At 47.9% G+C, this 20,165-nt stretch overlaps 1 pseudogene; it reads right to left on the bottom strand.

Moving 5' to 3' along the window:
• Nucleotides 1–1,380: 1,380 nt before the first annotated feature.
• On the bottom strand, nt 1,381–1,533 carry LOC115522686 (annotated as a pseudogene).
• Between the last annotated feature and the right edge of the window lie 18,632 nt (nt 1,534–20,165).

Below are 20,165 nucleotides of genomic sequence, written 5' to 3'. Positions count from 1 at the left end.
GTAATCTTTGTATTTCTGCGTTGTCAGTTGTTATTTCTACTCTTTCATTTCTGATTTTGTTTGAGTCCTCTTTCTCTCTCTCTCTCTGTCTCTCTGATGAGTGTGGCTAAAGGTTTATTAATTTTGTTGATCTTTTCCAAGAACCAGCTTCTGGTTTCATTGATCTGTTCTATTGTGTTTTGGCTTCTATTTCGTCTATTTCTGCTCTAATCTTTATTCTTTCTTTACTGGTTTTGGTTTTTGTTTGTTCTTTTTTTCTAGCTCCCTTAGGTATAAGGTTAGACTGTTTGTTTGAAATGTTTCTTGCTTCTTCAGGTAAGCCTGTATTGCTATAAACTTCCCTCTTTGAACAGCTTTTGCTACATCCCAAAGATTCTGGACTGTTGCGTGTTCATTTTTATTTGTCTCTATGTACTTTTTGATTTCCTCTTTGACTCCCTGGTTGACCCATTCCTTGTTTAGTAACATGTTATTTAACCTCCATGTATTTGTGCTCTTTCCAGATTTTTCTTGTGGTTGATTTCTAGTTTCGTAGCATTGTGTTCCGAAAAGATGCATGCTTTGACTTGAATCTTTTTGAATTTGTTGAGGCTTGCTTTGTGGCCTAATATGTGATCCATTCTGGAGAATGTTCCATGCACACTTGGAAAGAATGAGTATTCTGTCTTAGGATGTAATGTTCTGAATATATCTGTTAGACCTATCTGGTCCAGTGTGTCATTCAAAGCCACTGTTGCCTTATTGATTTTCTGTTTGGATGATCTATCCATTGATGTAAGTGAGGTTTTAAAGTCCCCTACTATTATTGTATTACTATTGATTACTTCCTTTGTGTTTGTTATTAACTGCTTTATGTATTTGGGTGCTCTCATATTGGGTGCATAAACATTTACAATTGTTATATCTTCTTCTTGGCATTGTTCCCTTTATGATTATATAGTGTTCTTCTTGGTCCCTTGTTACAATCTTTGTTTGAAAGTCTATTTTGTCCAATGTAAGTATTGCTACCCCGGCTTTCTTTCCACATCCATTTGCATGATAAATGCTTCTCCATTCCTTCACTTTCAATCTGCAGGTGTCATTAGGTCTGAAATGAGTTTCTTGGAGGCAGGAAATGGATAGATCTTGCTTTCTTATCCATTTCATCATCCTCTGTCTTTTGATTGGAACATTTAGTCCATTTACATTCAGAGTATTTATTGAGCGGTATGTACTTGTTACTCGTTTTATGGTTGTTTTTGTAGTTCTTCTCTGTTCCTTTCTTCTCTTAAGGCAAGCCTTATTCTTTACACACAGTTGACACCTACTAAACAAGCCCTCTGCCCAGGCTGTGCCCACCAAGTGGGGTTTTCTTCCTTTTTTTTTTTTTTTTTTGTTTTTTAGGGGAAAACACGAACGCAGTCCCCCACTACCACAAATTACGCAGTCGAGTTTCCCACATTTGGGGAAATCGCAGGGGTCAGCACATCCGGTGTGCAGTGGATAAGCCTCGCCCTGGGAAAACCACCTTCCTGATCATGGATATTCCCTGCCCACCTGGCGGACAGGCAAAGGGGAAGCTTCTTTTTCTATTTTGTCAGGCCAATGAGCCCTTTCCTTTCCGCAAAGGCATTTTCTACATGCAAAGCCATGGGCCTGCTCAAGGGCGTACTTTTTTGTAATTTGTACACAGGCATTCCTAAATCTGGGCCTGAGAACCCCCAAGTTAGCAACATCTTTTAACAGTTGTTATTATTCTCTGTCTCGTTCTTCTTTAGTTTTGGAATGTTTAGGAAAGACTTGTTACGAGTATGATTTCCTGAGCTCCTGCTATCTGCTAGACCCTATTCTAGACCCTGACGGCATATAACAGGGGTGGGGTAGGGACAGATAAACCCCCTGCCCCTGTGCAGCTTGTGTTCTAGAAGGAGGTCAGTTGCTCTCTGCCGCACTCTGCGGGGGGGAAGGGGTTGAGGGAGTGCCGTCAGCACCCCTCACTCTGGGGCGTGTGTCCTCGTAGCAACAGCAGAGCTGACTGGCTGTGGCCTGCAGAGTGCTAGGTTCTTGAGAATCATTACCGACAGGGGGGGATTTGGAGTGGTGGGCAAACCTTTGGAGCCTAGCACCCTGGGCTTGGAAGTATCTAAGGAACACTCTGAGGGGGCCAAATCCTGCTGGGGCTGTTAGGTATTCAGTGGGTACGTGAAGTCGGCTTATGGCCGTTATATGTGACTTCATTCCTTCTCATCAGCATTAATCCTGCCTTTTCCAGTCTGATGATCCACCTCGACTGCGAATTTGGAAGTAAAGTACAATCTGAGCTCCGCTTTCTTGCGATCGTAGGTTAGCACCATACAATGAGTCCCAATTAGCCCCCGTTAGCCTCCCTTTCCCCTGGAGCTGTGTGCTCCCTGTGAGTCTCTGCTCGTGGAGATCTACTCTCCGGATATTTCTAACCCTTATCGGGACATGTCTAAAACCTGTTATCCCGGTGGGCTCAAGGCCCTCATCTGGTCGGGCCCTCGATGGCCTCAGTTTTTTCAAAGGCTGGTTCCTCTCGGGGTCTCTGTCACTATACACATCTGCAGGGCGGGACACCCAGAGTGAGTTCAGGGGAGCACTTCTTGTTTCTTTCTTTCTTTTTTTTTTTAATTTTTTTTTCAATGTTTATTTATTTTTGAGACAGAGAGAGAGAGACAGAGCATGAACGGGGGAGGGGCAGAGAGAGAGGGAGACACAGAATCGGAAACAGGCTCCAGGCTCTGAGCCATCAGCCCAGAGCCTGACGCGGGGCTCGAACTCCCGGACCGCGAGATCGTGACCTGGCTGAAGTCGGACGCTCAACCGACTGCGCCACCCAGGAACCCCATTGTTTCTTTCTTTAAATTACGGAAGATGGAAGTGTCAGCGGCACGAGGAGAATTTATCAGACCCCCTGTGTCTGGTAGGATGGGATTCCTCGCGATCTCCCCTGGATCTTGCTCCTGTGCCCACCAGCGCGGTCACATGTGCCCTCGGAAGACATGTGCCCTCCGAGCCCGAGGGCAGAGCCACGTTCTCGTGGACAAGCAGCAGAAAAGCGACGCTTTGGCAGCAGACGGCCGTCTGCTGGGACTCCACGTGCTCCTGGGTTCCTCCCTCGCCGGTGTCCCACCCTTATGCTCTCTTTCCAGATCTCACTCGCGCATGTCACGTGGCTTCTGCCCTAAGGGTGACCTTGAGCCCGTGTTTGTCTGCTCCTGCGTTGATCCGTCTGGCACCTAGTGTGGTTCCTGCCCCAGAGGGCCTGTGCCTGGCTGCTTCTTGGGGCGGCTCGCTGTCCTTTCAAACCCCGACCCTTGCCCCCAGTGAGCGAGCCCAGCACGCAGCCTGTGACACTGCTCAAGAACCCGGCCATCCGTTCCCTACCTCTGGTTCTATGCCCTGGAGCCCAGGCCACGGTCTCATTTCCCTTTCTCTTTTCATCATCTCCGTGACCGTCTCTACCCTCATTTTGTGCACTTCCACGCACGTGTTCTCGTCTTCACACGTGGTCGCCCTCTCCTCCCCTTCTGTTGCTGCTGTCCCTTTCCATCCTCCAAGGCTCACGGCACCTCCAAGTCGCATTTGTCTTCCTGAGCTAAAATTCCAAGGTCATTGTTTTCAGATCCAACCCTGTACCCTGGAGCGTATGTGGACTTCCAAGACTGCAAATTTTACTCCCCCCGGTTATTTTGTTCCTGGGAATTATGGCATTTCCTCCAGGTTTCCTGTTGCTTCCATTTCTTTGATTTCATCGAGCTCTATAATTATGCTGCCTGACTTAGTGCTTTGTTTAAAACAGTTTTGGTCTAGGGGCACCTGGGTGGCTCAGTCGGTTAAGCGTCTGATTTCGGCTCAGGTCACCATCGTATGGTTCCGGGGTTCGAGCCCCGCGTTGGGCTCTGTGCTGACAGCGCAGAGCCTTGGATTCTGTGTCTCCTACTCTCTCTGCCCCTCCCCTGCTCGCGCTCTGTCTCTGTCTCTCAAAAAATGAATAAACGTTAAAACAAATTTTTTGTACACAGTTTTGGTCTAAAAGATGACAGAAATTTAACTTTGATCAGCTCAAGCAATAGAGAGACTCTGTGGACTCATAACCCAAACCAGAGGGGGAAGAAATAGGATTGGGCATCACTGGCCAGTAGGACTGGAGGCTCTCGGGGCACTTCTTGTCCCTCTTTCCTGCTTGCGGCAAGGCAGCTTTGTCTCCTCAGGTGGCTTTCCTCTCAAGGCTGGAAGCCCGGATGCCAGTCACTCTAGGCACACGTGTGCCCAGCTCTGCCATCAGACAGGACAGGGCTTGCTTCTTGGTTCAAAATCCCTTGAGGTGCCAGGTGGTCGTCTTGGGTGAATATGTCATTGCTGAGACCCATCACTGGCCAAGGTTAAATACAAGGTCAGATGGCTCTGACCATCCCACATCTGTCCACCTTGCGGGAATAGGATATAAGAATCCAGAAAGTGCTTCCCTCTCACCTGGGCTCCATTCCTCACCAATTGGGGTACAGCTGCTGTGTCAGAGGGGTCTTGTCCTCCTGAGTCCGATTGGATGGTTAGCAGAATTCTGACTTTAGAATATTATTGTTTCCTTCATATAAGCTTTTCATGAAATGTCCTGTGGGAACACCTAAAAGACCACAGAACTGGGTCTTTTTTTTTTTTATGTTTATTTTTGAGAGAGAGAGAAAGAGTGCAAGTGGGGGAGGGGCAGAGAGAGAGGGAGACACAGAGTCCGAAACAAGCTCCAGGCTCTGAGCTGTCAGCACACAGCCCCACCTGGGACTCGAACCCACAAACTGTGAGATCATGACCCCAGGATGATATAATACAAATAAAAGCTGATATGTAAAATAGCTGTAATATATAGATATATGTGATGTATATATTATACCTGAAGCTATTATGTAATAATTTCTTGTTTTTAGTGTTTGTTTATTTTTGAGAGAGAGAGTTTGAGCAGGGACTGGAAGAGGACTGTCAAATGAGAATTCTCATAGTTAGCTTCATTGGTTTTGTGGTATATTGCAGAGAGAGAGAGGGGGACAGCGGATCTGAAGCGGGATCCATGCTGACAGCAGCAAGCCTGATGCGGGGCTCGAACTCACAAACCACTAGATCATGACCTGAGCCGAAGTTGGGCGCTCGACTGGCTGAGCCACCCAGGCACCCCTATGTAATCTTTCCGATAGGGAAAATAGAATAATTCAGTTCCTCCTCTAACTTGGTCGATCAGAACATTTTGTGAGTCACTAATTTTTAAAATTTATAAACTACCCAGCTTTGCACATCAAACCTTGCTCCTCTTCCTCTCCCTGTGCCCATCCTGTGCTGGTGCCGTAGAACAGACTCATTTCACAGGAGGTCCCTGTGGTTCTGCATCTTACTAACAGGTCCATGGGTAAGTCTGCCCAGTGGGTGGTAACAGTATTCCTGCACAGGACAGATAAGAGCAAGTCTGTGGAAACGTCTGTAAGCCACACCAATACATCCCACTACACCCAAACTAAATATATTACCAACTGAACTTTCCTTCGCTGGTTCCCCAATATGCCCATGAGCGCTCACATCACCTGACAGAAGGGGAGTTTGGCGGAAGGAAATCCATAAGGCAAAGAGAGAGTGCCTGAACTGATTGTGATTCAAATGTCTGTCCTCTGCAAAATTTATAAAACCACGTCCCATGTAAACAGATGGCTAGGGACCCTCCTAGGACATTGGAAGAGGGCCATCAAATGAGAATTCTCACATTGAGTTTATTACCTCTGCACCAAACTCTAACCATGGAGGGCTACTAACACTTTACTGATTGGGAACAGTGACGTCGGTGGGCTTGCGACAAACAGAGCAAAGTTCCTGCTTATGTTCATCAGCAAAATCGTCCTAAGTTACGGCACTCTATGATTCGTAATGTATTGTTTGCGATATATTCCCTGCAACTGTTTCACAAAGCTGTGGTTGAAAACTACACCTACCTGCAAGGATGAAGATAATTACACATTAAATTTGTATAATACGAAAATGTGTAAATTAGGTCTAGTATTATCAGACCCATTTAAAAAATTTATAAATGAGGAGGCTGACTGGAAAATGCTTCTATTATAGAGCCTGCTGTAGGCGATGAGGGCATGATTAAGAAAAGCAGACCAATGAGACAGTGGGATTAACAAGTGCAAATTAATGACAGATTGGATATAGGTAAGGAGGACGAGAAAGTATTTAAAAAAAATGACTCTGAGGTTTATCATGAGTCTGGGCTTCTTAAAGTGGTTGCTTTTGACCTGCTGGGAAAACTGTAGATAAATATTCATTTTAGCATGGAGAGCAGAAAGGTTATGAGTTCAGTTTGCAACTGGTTAAAGTAATGCATTTCAAATTAACGAACTTCCCCACTCATCTTGTTAGAATGTAAATGGATTTGGCAGTTTGGGGCAAGTCCCAAGTTTCTGCAGTTCCAGGAAGTTCCCAGGGATCCTGGTGTGACTGGTTTGGGGACCACACTTTGACTAGCAAAGTGTTAAAGGTGACTAATGAATTTTCCAGTATAGATTTCTTTTGAAAGATAAAGGGAGGGTCCTGACAGGAAGACTTTTTATGCATTTGGGAGGAAGCTGTCTACTGGTCTCCTCTAGAAGCAGGGGAGCAAAGGACTGGAATCTTGAAGGGATCCTCAATGCAGAGAAGGGGAGGATCCAGGGCAATCAAGGAGAAAGAATAAAAAGGAGAGCCAGGAGAAATTAGTGTCATCAAGGAATCCTGTGGAACACTGAGTTTCAAGGAAGAAGTCAGTGAAATTCCAGATGTAACTAATTTATCACACTATCTTTCCTGGCCCCCTTTCACTGCTTTGTCTGTTCTATTTTTTTCAGTGCTCTCGTGGCTGGAATAGGAGAATGGTTATTGGATTGTCTGCCCAAAGCTTTCCCCACCCCTTTTGCTAGGAAGGCCTCCCCTTATTAGTAAGACAGCCATAAGAGCTGCCATGTTTTTACATGACCCCACACCCTCTCCCTACAGCTGATTGGCCCAGGCATGGGCACCTGACCCCATTTGAGCCAATTGTAGTTCTTCCCTGGGATTATTCAAAATAGGACATGATGGAGGCAAAAGGTGTTAGATAAAAAATCCGCTAGTGGTTGCCAGCCATGTTAGGAACCAACACGGAAAAAAATCAAAGACAGGTGATGGAAGAGAGCCCTGGCAGTGTTCCAGTCTGTTCCAGCTGTTTCCAAACCCAGCTCCCTCCAGCCCTTCCTTTCCCAGGATTTGTTTATTCAGTACTCCTTTCTGTGACACAGACAATCCCTCTATTGCCCAAGTTAGTTTGAGTCACTTGCCACAGAATCCTGACTAATACCCAGCAAACCTTTTCCCGACACATTTCCTCTTCTACGCCCCTTCCCCTGGGCTTCTGCACACTGTTGACTGTAGCCCTCCCCAGATGGTCACACAGGATGACAACAGGCCAGAACCGGCTGCTGGACAAGGCCCATAAACCCCAGTGTTGGTCTTGGTGGATGTTAATGTGTCACTGAACACCATTGTACCAGAACTATGTGTTCATGGCAACAGCTGAACAGAGCCCTCGAAAGCCTAATCTTTAGCATACTGGGGCCTCCCCTGGCAGATTGTTAAGACCCTGGGGGCAGAGCTTAATGTGCATAACTATTTGCAATGCACAATTTCCTTTTCACACATTTAGACCGAATTAAATTCGTTTTGGAATTCTCAAAGTTACTGCCTACCGACTTCTCTCCCCATCCCACCCCCCAACCTTACTTTCCGTTATAGGCGCATTTCCCCAGAACTGAAAGCTACTCCCATCTCTAACTCCAGAGGCCTCAGATCCCTGGAGAGGTCCTAGCCCTCCACAGTGTGTTAGGATTAGTTAACTCCTTACTTCACATAAGTTCCATAGGACTCCTTACCTGCTGGGAAATTAGTGAAAACAAATACAAATAAAATCTGCTATTCTGCAAAAAGGCAAATATCTTAAGTACTTCCATTCCCTCCTCTACCTCCAACACAGACACACACACACACACACACACACACACAGGTCCTGGCTGAGAGTAAAAAGCCCACCTCCAACCACCCCTCTGCAGACAGAAATGCTGGCATTCGTAAGCTGTCACTCCGAGGAAGACAGCAGCTGTGTTATTCTATGATTTATGGAACAGATTTGCATTTCCTTGCCTTTGAAGCTTGCCTATAATCTGCCACATAAATATTTGAAAGACAGGATGGTGGAAACAGACCTAAGCAGCTTAATCCAACACTGGGCAGGTAGAGGACTTGGGCTGGTGTTCCTTTCAAATGCCCCAGTGCCCCAGGGCCTGTGTATGTGTGTGTGTGTGTGTGTACAAAATTGAAATTCAATGTTTAAACCCGATCCTACAGTCAAAATCCCACTTGAAGGAAAGCCAGGAGATGCCTGTCAGAAGACAGGTTTCATTTCATGTCTTGTCTCCTGGGCCAAAAGCCCAGCTGGCTTCCTTAAACTCTGTTCCAGGAAGTGGGGAGCAGAGAGGGAAAATGTCTCGGCCAACTAGAAGCCCCACCTGTACAAATGGGGTGATCTGGGCTCTGCCCTGCCCCGCGGCAGCCCTGAGGCCCAGGCCGTGGAGAGGCAGTTCTGCCGAGCTGGAGGAATACTCATCTCCCTGAGACTAGTGAGAGCTTTGGCCGTCGCAGCAAACCAGAGGCCCCAGGGGGAGAGCAAGGAAGCCCCCGATCGTCCATGTGTCCACAGCATTTCCCCAAATGTGGCACGGAGAGTGCTTTCTGGAGTTGTTACAGGTTCCAATCGGGGGGCCATCGTCACAGCACTCATTAGCCTATTAAAAGCTGTCTAGGTTTTGCGGTAAAAACAACAATCTAAGTGTGCCTCACCTAATTGAGCAGAAAATAGGCACTTTTGTGTTTCACGGTACTCCTGTTACTACGCGATAGAATAAGGAGAAAATGGGAAGTGGGGCCGTAATCTGATTCCATACATATGTGCTGGTTCCCCTATGTGTGCTAGAAGAGACAGCGCCACAGGTGGTCCTCATCCTCAAGACCAACCAGGGGGACCGCTCACGGCGACGCTCCTCATACGATGCCGTGCAAGTTTGGGGGGGAGGGGGCGTGGGGACTGATGGAAGAGGTGTTCCGATCTAAAAGGACCTTTCATAAAACTCTGAAGGGGGGAGGGCAGGAGACCCAGTGAACAGAGACCTCGACTGAGAATCAGGAGACATGGGGAGCCCTGGCCTGCCGTGGGTTCTGTGGCCCACGTCCGGAGCTCACCGACTTTGTCTCTCTGGACCTCTGTTTTCTCATCTGCAAAATGAGCTAGTTGAGCTCGACCTCTACGCTCCCTTTGAAACTACCATTCTATAGCAGGCTGCAGAAAGAGCCAAGATTTAGATACGTCTGATGGTGGAGGGACCTCTTCTCCCACCCCTTCCCACCTGGATCTCTGAAGCCCCAGGGGAGAAACCCCACCGCGCCCACAGCTAGGGTTGCCTGCAGACTCTGGACAGGGAGAGGAGGGAGGTGGGGAGATTGGTGGCAAAATTCAAATGTGGAGCCCCTAGGACCTGGCTTACCCTTAGGTAGAAAGGACTCAGCAGCACATCTCCAAGTCAGAAGGAAGCGGGGGTCCCGGCTAGTGTGGTAGCTAGTCGCCAGCAGACGGCTGGGGTGTCTTACCAAACTCCCTGCCCCCCAGATGCCGGGCGCCCCTGCTCTAGGGCGCTGTGGTGTTGTCACACCGGACAGCAGCCTGCCTCAAGCAGCCTGCCAGGAGCCAGAGGTCCAGGAAAGCCATGCAGTTTGCAGACATGGCTGCACGATGTCCTCGGGGACGTCCAGGAGGCTGTGGGCGTGAAAAACACTGAGCAGGTTGGTGTCCTGGGGTAGCGAGCCAGGGACAGGGAACTGGTGTGGATCTGGAGTCATCCGGGCACCTGTGAGCCTACTCTTGTTTCACAGGAGCTTCAGAGAAAACCAAGACTTCAGATGGGTCTAGTGGCCACATCTTAGGGAAATGGCAGAGAAGCACTTCCCTTCTGGAAGCAGAAGGGAAAGAGCCCAGCCTCCAGAGGAAGCCCCCTGAGCATGTACCAAGTGTCACTGCTGACAGAGGAAGGAGGACGGAGACCCCACCGCTCTCTGGCCTGGCCAGGCTGGGATACGCATGGCTGGCTTGAACCTGGCAGGAGCGGGGAAAAATCCTGGGAGAGGTTTTGGCTGTCAGCAAGGGGAGGCGAGAAGGGGGATGACCGAAGGTTTGAGGACCCAGGTCATCCGTCGATGCTTGCGTCCACCCGGCAGCTAGGTTCTAGCAAGGGGGACAGAGGGGGATGGCTGTTGCCAACGGTCCCGAACACCAGCCCCTGCCTTCTCAGGCACTGCCCGGCCGCTGGCCCAGCCTGCCACAATGCCGGGGAGACCGGGGAGAAAACACAGAGAAAGTAGTTCCGTGGTTACCTCGCACCTGTCTTTTTATACCCCACCCCCGGTAGGTGTGGCAGAGGCAACGTCTGCTGACCTAAACTAGGCAGTGCCCAAAGCCTTGGACCCCGTCGGCACGTTCTGCATCAAAACCGTGGCAGTGTTCCGTCTCTTCACGAAGCCGAGCCCACAGCCGAGCCCGTTGTCCTATGGACTCAGCAGCTGTGCCTCTGACCTGGGTGGGGCTGCATGTCTGGGCAGGAGAGGCTCCAGGAAGCTAGGGTGACTGCCAGTGATCTGTTTCCAGCCTGGGGCAGGAGCTGGGCTAGGTTCCAGGAGCCACTTTTGATCTGTCATTAGCACAGACTTTGCTCTAGCCACACAGCCGCCTCATTCCTGCCTCCGTGCCTTTGCACTGGCTGGTCCCTCTGCCTGAAATATCCTCCCCCTTCATCTTCACTTGGCTTGTGGTCCGTGCTGCATCAAATGTTCCCTTCTCGGGGCACCTGGGTGGCTCAGTCAGTCGAGCGTCCATCTTTGGCTCAGGTCACGATCTCATGGTTTGTGGGTTCAAGCCCCGCGTCAGGCTCTGTGCTGATGGCTCAGAGCCTGGAGCCTGCTTCGGATTCTGTGTCTCCCTCTCTGCCCCTCCCCTGCTCGTGCTGTGTCTTTCTCTCTCTCCTTCAAAAATAAATAAGCATTACAATTTTTTTTTAAATAAATAAAAACAATCTATAGTTATCTTGTTTATCTGTTTCCACGTTCGTTGTCTCTTTCCCCACCGAGATGTTAGTTCCTTTAGAGGCCCAGCCTCTGTGTCTTGTTCTCCACTGTCCACAGCTTTTAGCACAATGCCTAAAGCAGGGTGGGTTCTTAGGAAGGATCTGTTGAACGAATAGATAAATGAATGGATACCGTTGCAGCAAGCAGTGTGGTTGCTTATTCAGGATAAGCTTGACCCTATGCTTTTCCGTTTGTAACAGAACCCCAAATTTTATTGGGCAACCTGTCCCACTCCTGACCGCGTGCTTCACTGGGCCATTCATGGCATTCCCTTTCCCTGGGCTAGTAATTGGTTGCAGAAAGGACACACGACGTGATTTGTGCCCGGAACCATGAGCGTAAGTCTACTGGGTCAGAGAAGGGGGTTCTGAAAGAGTGTTTCCCTTCATGAAAAGAGAAGCAGACATCGCCTTTTGATCTGGATACAATGCCTCGTACAGCTGGAGAAACTGAGTCATCTGTGACATTACTGAGGAACAATCCTTGTTATGGGGCATAGTAAGTTTCCTCATTAAGCCGTTATGCATTGCATCTTTTGTTACTTGCAGCCACAGGCATCTGAACCACAGAGACGACAGCATTTGCTGTCCCGCGGTCTGGTGGCTGCCACTAGGACTAAGACTGGCAGAGCCTGACAATCCAGAGTGCACCCGCTACAACAGAAGGGGGGATGAGGGCGCCGAGAACCGGTGCCCAGAAGCAGGGGACTAGGCGGGTAAATGAGCAGTGTCACAAAGGAGGTGGTATCTGAGTCTTGAACAGAAGGCAGGAGTCGTCCAGACAGACCCACTGGTCAGGAGTCTCTCCGGGAGCGGGAACAGCATCCCACGTTCCGGAGAACTGAAAGGGTAAGCAGGATGGCCCCGTAGGGGCCTTGGTTGCTCCAGGCACTGAGCTAAGTGATTTAACATACAGGTCTCCCCTCTAATCCTCGTGATATGAGAGCAAGTAAATACTGTTTTCCCATTTTTTTTTTTAAACACGGAAACTGGGGCTCCAAAGAGCTGTGACTTGCCCAAGGTCATGCAGCCAGAACGTGGTAGAGTCAGGCTTTGAACACAGACCGTCAGGCTCCAGAGCCTATAATTTCTCTACCACCCCACTACTCCTATGGAAGTAGACTCTGTCCGGGAAGAAGACACCTGTAGACTGACCTGCACATAGAAGACAGCTTGGCTCCGTGAGCAGGGCAGAGAAGCGTGTGAGCAGACGGTTAGGAGGCCGTGTGCTCTCGGTGAGGTTGGGTGGCTGATGGAGACGGGTGCCGACAAGAGAGAATGTAGGTGGCCCGAAAATACCAACCTCTCTGGTGCTGTGTTTATTTTAAACCGAATGACTGCCATCTCTTAACCGTTTCCCTTGACATGACTTTTACGGCTAAATATTATCCTAAAAATGTATCAGCCCACAAATTTTTGTTAACCGGCCTGCTAGGAATGCTATACAGATGGCAAAATAAATAAAACCCGTCTGTAGTTATGCCTGGCCTCCCTGAAATGGTAACTGGCCTGGGGCTCACAGGGACCCGGCTTCGAGAAGACTGCCTTAAATAATGAACAGGGAGCTGAAACAGGCATTCGGTCCCCGGGCACTGCCTGGCACTATAAGTTGGCACCCCAGATCCTTCCGACACCCTTGGTTTGCAAGATCTCTTTTTCACGAAACAAGGGGTGGGGCAGACACCCATCCCCATAATAAAATAAAGGCACCAGCTAATTTCCCCAGGCTTCGATCTCAGCAGGGAAGGATACAATGTTGCAAGCCAGCAGAAGCCAAGCGAGTGGAGATACAGTAGTTCTGTTTTACATTACATTAAATGTTACTATTTCTGAAGGGAATATGTGTGGAGCGCTGGTGTAACCCATAGCAACCAGCTAATAAATTGTAACTTACACTGCCTCAGCTTATTGTAGGGGTGGAGAACAGCAGGGGGAAAAAAAACCAAAAAAAAAAAAAAAGGGCAAATGCTGGCAAAAACACCACATTTCCCCCCTCTCACTACCTCCTCGACACACACACACACACACACACACACACACGCCACAAATACAGGTGTATCAGCGTTCTCTAATCAAATGATTTAAGGTGAAGTAGAACAATTAGCCGCCAAGCTTTTAGAGTTCTTAGCCTTCGTGTTTATGTATGTGCGATACCTCTTTCAGAGCTCAGAAGGTGCGTTGTAAATGTGGCTGACTGTGGGCCCTGCCCTCCACAAGGATGACCGTCCACATCATTTCACAGCCTTTATTGAGGGTGACAGTCCTCGGCGTCAAGCCCTGCACGCGGAATGGAGCCACTCAGCTCACCTCTTCTCCTTCTGTCTGCAAATAGCTCTGGCCTAATTGCTCCCATACTTCAAATTCACAGCAGGCTGGGGAGCCCTGCTCTTTGCTACACTGAGCTACTCTCTGGCCTCACACCCCCACCCCCCGCCCCCAGTGAGTCCTCCCCTCCATTAACTCCTGTTCCCTGAGCCATTCCGTCTTTTACACAGTCAGTCCCTCCGAAACGTGGGCATTGGATTTGGATTTACAGGAATTATTCATGGGGCACTTTGTGGCCTTGAGACAGTCTGTTCATCTGTTTGGGCTGATTAACTGGGTACAGCCCCGGTCTGTCTGTGTGAGCCGGGCCAGACTTGATGAAATTCCTCCCTATTCTGAGATGCCCAGCACTCAGCTGTCTGGAAGGAAATGACCAATGCCTGTGCCACCCGAGTCTGTGTCCCTGGGTAATTCTCCTTTTGTCTAGCCACGTCTGCCCGTGTGCAGAGGAGGGGAGTCAGGGGTGCACCCAGGCCCGGATTGAAAGGGCTCTCCTTGCCTCCTCCCCTAAGAGCCAGCACAGGCCACAGAGATGCATGGGGATTGGAACCAGGCATTCAGGACCAAGAACCTTCTTGGGCACTCACTGGCTGAGTGTCATTTGGAAAACTCAGGTGGCTTCTGGGGACTTAATTTCCTTACCTACAATGTGAGGCCGCTAAGAGTTACGTTATTGGCTACCGTAACGAAAATCCCAGCTGACGGTGCTTTAAAGAGGAGGAAATCTATTTTCTCACATAATTTTTTTTTTAATATTTTTTTTTCAACGTTTATTTATTTTTGGGACAGAGAGAGACAGAGCATGAACGGGGGAGGGGCAGAGAGAGAGGGAGACAGAGAATCGGAAACAGGCTCCAGGCTCTGAGCCATCAGCCCAGAGCCCGACGCGGGGCTCGAACTCACGGACCGCGAGATCGTGACCTGGCTGAAGTCGGACGCTTAACCGACTGCGCCACCCAGGCGCCCCAATAAATAACTTTTTTAACAGTCGTGATTATTAATTATTACAATCATGAAGCTTCCTGCTATAGGAACAGCCTCTTGGATGCCAGTATGAGTTCCAACGCCCGCCATGCTGGCAGTGGGAGTTTTTGATGGGACAGGGGAAGAAAGATGTTTTTTCTCAGAGAAGTTGACGGCGTTTGGCCCTTAAAAAAAAACAAAGAAACAAACAGGCAAAACCACCGATAGTGTAACTATTAATTATAAAGGTCAAAAGGTGTCTTCACGATGGAGAGATCCGATGGACATTCCTTTAACCAAATAATTAATGAAACTTGGCATCACGAACAATGAGGCGACTGACCTTATAGATTCTTGACATGTGCAGTGGGAGGTGCACAATTCACCTGTGTAGTACTCGTCTCTCAAACAGTTTGAATATAATCACAAGGAAACAACCAGCAAATCCCAGAACATCCAACAGGACAGCCAACTGAACTCCTTAATACTGTCAGGGTCATTAAGACAAAGAAGTCAAGGGGTGCCTGGGTGGCTCAGTCGTTTAAGCGTCCGTCCGACTCATGGTTTCGGCTCAGGTCATGATCTCACAGTTTGTGAGTTAGAGCCCCACGTGTGGCTTTGAGCTGACAGCTTCGAGCCTGCTTGAGATTCTCTCTCTCTCTCCGTCTCTCTCTGCCCCTCCCCCGCTCACAATTTCTCTCAAAATAAATAAAATAAACTTAAAAAAAGAAGTCAAAGGCAGCGGACGCTTTTAGATTAATGGAGACTAAGAAGATAGAGCAACCAAATTGCAACGAGTGAATTTGATTGGATCCTGGATTATAAAAATGCTACAAAAACATATTTTTAGATAATTGGGCTACAAATTGGATAATACTGTTGCATCAGTGTTAAATTTCTTCAGTGTGATGATGTTATTTTAGGAGTGTGTCTTTATTCTTGGTAGTTACATAGTGAAATGTGGTGATGTCTGTAACTTACTTGGAAATGGTTTAGAAGAAAATACACACACACACACACACACAAATATACTCCTGTATACACACATGTGACTCAGAGACATATATACAGAGAGAGAAAAAGCAAATGTGGCAAAATGCTAACTAGTGAATCTAGGGGAGGGGCACATAGCCATTCACTGCACTGTTCTTTCAAGTTTCCTGTAGCTTTGAACTTTTTCACTATAAAATATTAGGGGAGAGGACATTAGCGGATAGCATGAAAATTTACTCCCTTAGACGCTCTTCCAGTTAGATATTTACATTTTGTCCATTTGGATTCTCTCCATGTTTATTATTATGCATTTGCCTTTGGACTTCCCTTTCCTAGGCTAAATTAGAAAACTCAGGGTCACGGGCACGTGGGTGACTCAGTCGGTTAAGTGTCCAACTTCGGCTCAGGTTGTGATCTCACGGTTTGTGAATTTGAGTCCAGCATCAGGCTCTGTGCTGACAGCTCAGAGCCTGGAGCCTTCTTTGGATTCTGTGTCTCCCTGTCTCTCTGCCCCTCCCCTGCTCGCACTCTGTCTCTCTCTCCCTCAAAATAAAAAAACATTAAAAAAAGAAGAAAAAAAAGAAAATCGGGGTAACATATTAGAGTCCACATATTTGTAAAGATGCATGATGCTTTCAAAAACATTAACTGGGCTCCTGCTGTGTATTCCTACTGTGTCTCTTTCTCTATCTCTCTGTCTCTGTCTCTGTCTCTCTCCTTTTCCCTCCTCTCCCTCATCTCCCCACCAGTGATCTCAAATGCTCCAGGCATTTAAGTGACCTTGGTCCCCGCACTCAGGGCCCCGCGTATCCTAGATAAGACTTACTTTGAGGGGCACCTGGGTGGCTCAGTTGGTTGGGCGACCGACTTTGGCTCAGGTCATGCTCTCACAGTTCGTGAGTTCAAGCCCCATGTTGGGCTCTGTGCTGACAGCTCAGAGCCTGGAGCTTGCTTTGGATTTTGTGTCTCCCCTCTCTCTGCCCCTCCCCTGCTCACGCTCTATGTCTCTCTGTCTTTCAATAATAAATGAACGTTAAAAAATTTTAAAAAAAAGACTTCCTTTGAGGAGAAACAAGGAAAATGTCCCAGCCCCCAACCCCCACCTCCCATAAGCACACACCTGAGACTTTGACAAAAAAGGACGGCAGGATTAAATTTTAGCTTTAGTTTATCAACTCCATAATAGAGGTGGCATTGGGGGCAGGGTCTTGGTGGAGGAGGGGTTCAGAATTGTGGAAGGCTTGGTCTGGCCCTGGCCGCCAAAATGTAGATCAGGCCGAGCCCAGGATGCTAGGCCATCTGGCAGAGTTTCTAGAAAGGGTAGGTTCCTGCTGCTTACTGTCCCTGAAGCCAGAAAGGCCAGCCTGTCCCATTGACCATTGGCAAGTGGCCCTTTGTCCTCCTGTGTATCCAGCCCTGGCTGTGCTCATTTACCAGAGACACCACCTCTACGGTCTTCGGCCATCTAGTGACTTTATTGCTTAACTGCCTCGAGTACGTGCCTTGCCCTCCAAACAGGGCCAGACTTTTCTGTAGGCAGAACCAGTGAGGTGATTATGGCGACGTGGAGGTCCTTTGGGACCACCCCTCATTGGATGCTGCCCAAATTTTAGGACAGTCATACCTGACTTATTTATTCATTAGGCATCACGGGCAAAGCACCTTAGGCCTACAATACTTTGAGGGGCCCACAGAAATGGGTTAGTTTCTTCTAACATCAAAAGGAAAAAAAAATGAACTATTAGGGATAAAGATTATATTCTTTTGTATACCAACACAACCATAAAATATAATTTGTAATTTTTTTTTATACAGGACTGCCTACCCCCCATGCCCTGAGGAGACGTGCCTAGGCCCCGGAAGGCCGCAGTGCAGCCCTGGGGTCTGGTTGGCTCTCCCCCCACCGGCCCATCCCCTGCATTTCCCCCAAACCCAGGACCTCAGGACCTGTCTCCCTGTTCCTTTTCTCCGCTTGTGGCGCCTTCCCCGGCTTCTCTCCCTACTGCAGCTGTATGGCTCATATTTCCTTGAATCTGCAGCAAAACAAGACAAAGAAGGACAATGTGATGAGCTCTTCTCCCAAACCGAATTTATACCAATTGGGGGACAGCTCTTTTTTTCTAAAATTGTATACTTCTTTCTTTTTCTTTCCTTTTTTTTTGGTACTAAAATGTGCTTTCATCTATAAAGTTATAGTGACGTCTGGGGCGCCTGGGTGGCTCAGTCGGTGAAGCGTCCGACTTCGGCTCAGGTCACGATCTCACAGTTCGTGAGTTCGAGCCCCGCATCGGGCTCTGGGCTGTCAACGCCCAGCCTGCTTCTAATCCTCTGTCCCCTTCTCTCTCTCTGCCCCTTCCCTGCTCATGCTCTCTCTCTGTCTCAAAAATAAATAAACATGGTAAAGTTATGGCAATGGCAGATGATACTCTGCATGGCTATTATTTCATGAAATGTAGAGGTTGGTAACTCTCTGCTGGTCCCGCCTCCATCTCCATTTCCGTGAACATTGTCCTGGCTGTGAAATTCCATGCTCTGATGGCTTAGATAACTTGAGTTTATCTTCGAGACTGACGTCTCATGGCTTATCCTCCAGGAAACCCCCCTCTGGCCCTGGGCTCTACGCCCCGTAGGGCCCATCAGACTCCATTCCTCGTGCCTTGTTAGCGTTTTCTCACCCATCTCGCCTCCTAGCCACCTTCTGGAAGGCAGGACTGCACCTGACTTCTTTGTGTCTCCTCCTTTTGGCACGGCGCCTGGCACACGGTAACCGCTCAATCAATCTTTGTTGGATGAATGAAGAAATATACTAATTCCCAGAAAAATTAAGTTAATGGATAGAATTTCTCCAGCTTTTAGGTTTTTTTTTTCCCTCTACATTTTTATTAAATCTTTGGCACCTGTTATTACTTGTCCACTGGCCAGTGCTAGCAGATGACAGAAAGAATTAGCAAGTAGCAAATGAATATTAATGGACCCAGACATAGCCGCCAGTGCTTAGTTTGACAGCTTGTTTTTTCTGTGGACAGGTGTTTGGGCTTATGGTTGTGGTTTTATATTGTGTGTTAGTGCCTGTAAATTTAATTAAATTTAACATTTCTCAGCAACTTAAGCATACAGTAAGTAAATACGTAGTTTTGTGATAAATCATAGACTGTATTTTGGACTTAAATATATCAATATTTCATGGTACTCTGCAAAGGGTACCATGACTGATAGGAACTCCACTGTATGAAAAATCTATAGAGACCAGAGTTTAGAGAACCACTATCCCGGTGCAAATTTGGGCTCTGCAGGCAGATTGCATTTTTTTATTATTTTTTTTTGGGGGGGGGAGAGGCAGATTTTAAACTTTTTTTAAAAAGATTTATTTATTTTTGAAAGACAGAGACAGAGACGGAGAGGGGGAGGAGCAGAGAGACAGGGAGACAGAATCTGAAGCAGGCTCCAGGCTCTGAGCTGTCAGCATGGAGCCCGATGCGGGGCTCGAACTCATGAAATGTGAGATCATGACCTACACCGAAGTCAGATGCTTAATCAACTGAGCCACCCAGCTGCCCCTCAAGGCAGATTTTAAATGGAATGGGGGCTCTCTGTGGTTACAGGGCTACAGAGCCTAAAAAATGGGGGGCAGGATGCAGGAAGCAGGGTTGGAGAAGTTTGTAGGAGGCCAAGGCAAATCACTGCTCCCCATTCTTCCCTCCCATTGTTTGGGTCTGAGAATGTAATTCCCTCTTGTTTATTTTTCATTTATTTATATTATTATTATTTTTAGAATACAAGCTTTGACATTGGACAAACCTGTATTTAATTTTTAAAATTTTATTTATTTTTGAGCGAGAGAGACAGAGAGACAGAGCATGAGCAGGGGAGGTGCAGAGAGAGAGGGAGACACAGAATTTGAAGCAGGCTCCAGGCTCTGAGCTGTCAGCACAGAGCCCAATGCCGGGCTCGAACCCACAAACCATGAGATCATGACCTGAGCCAAAGTCAGATGCTTAACCAACTGAGCCACCCAGGCGCCCCCCCCCCCCGCCTTGTTTATTCTTGCTAAGGCTTTAGCTGTGTCTGTACGAATGTGTGTGTATATTGAGGGCATGGCAAATACCTAAAGCAGTTATTATTGGCTAAATCAGAAATGCCTTTGGTCCCTCTGCTAAAGCTGAATCTCCCCACACTCAGCTCTGATGGTGTTACTGGCCTCGTGAGAGACTCTCTAGGGACTGCTGTTTCCAACCTAAGCAAACCCTAATTTATTGGCCTCTCAAATCCTGACCCGATGTAACTTTCCAACATTAATCCATTCATCTTCTAGGCACACTCCGCAGGCTGGCTGAAAACTCACCATGTGGTTTTCCAAACCAGTCCCCCTTCTGGTGTCTGCCTTTGTTATTACAGTTCCCTGTTGTCTACACCTGGGCAGCCCTTCACCCTGTCTCCATCCCCCCAAATCCTACCCACTTTTCAAGACCCAGCTTACATTCTAATTCCTTGATGAGACTACTTCAATTTCCCCAAATGGATGTTATCACTCTCTTCCTTGACCTCTCATGTCTTTCTCAAGGCACTTATGTTCTGCTCTCTAGAATAGTAATTTCTGTATTTTATTATCTCCAGTCCACAATACAGACACACAGAGATTTGTTATAAGGCATTCATGGTAAAGGA

This window comes from Lynx canadensis, chromosome C1 (assembly GCF_007474595.2).
Source record: "Lynx canadensis isolate LIC74 chromosome C1, mLynCan4.pri.v2, whole genome shotgun sequence".
NCBI classification, from domain to species: domain Eukaryota; kingdom Metazoa; phylum Chordata; class Mammalia; order Carnivora; family Felidae; genus Lynx; species Lynx canadensis.
The sequence above is the reverse complement of the archived record's forward strand: the minus strand, read 5'-3'. Positions and strand labels throughout refer to the sequence as shown.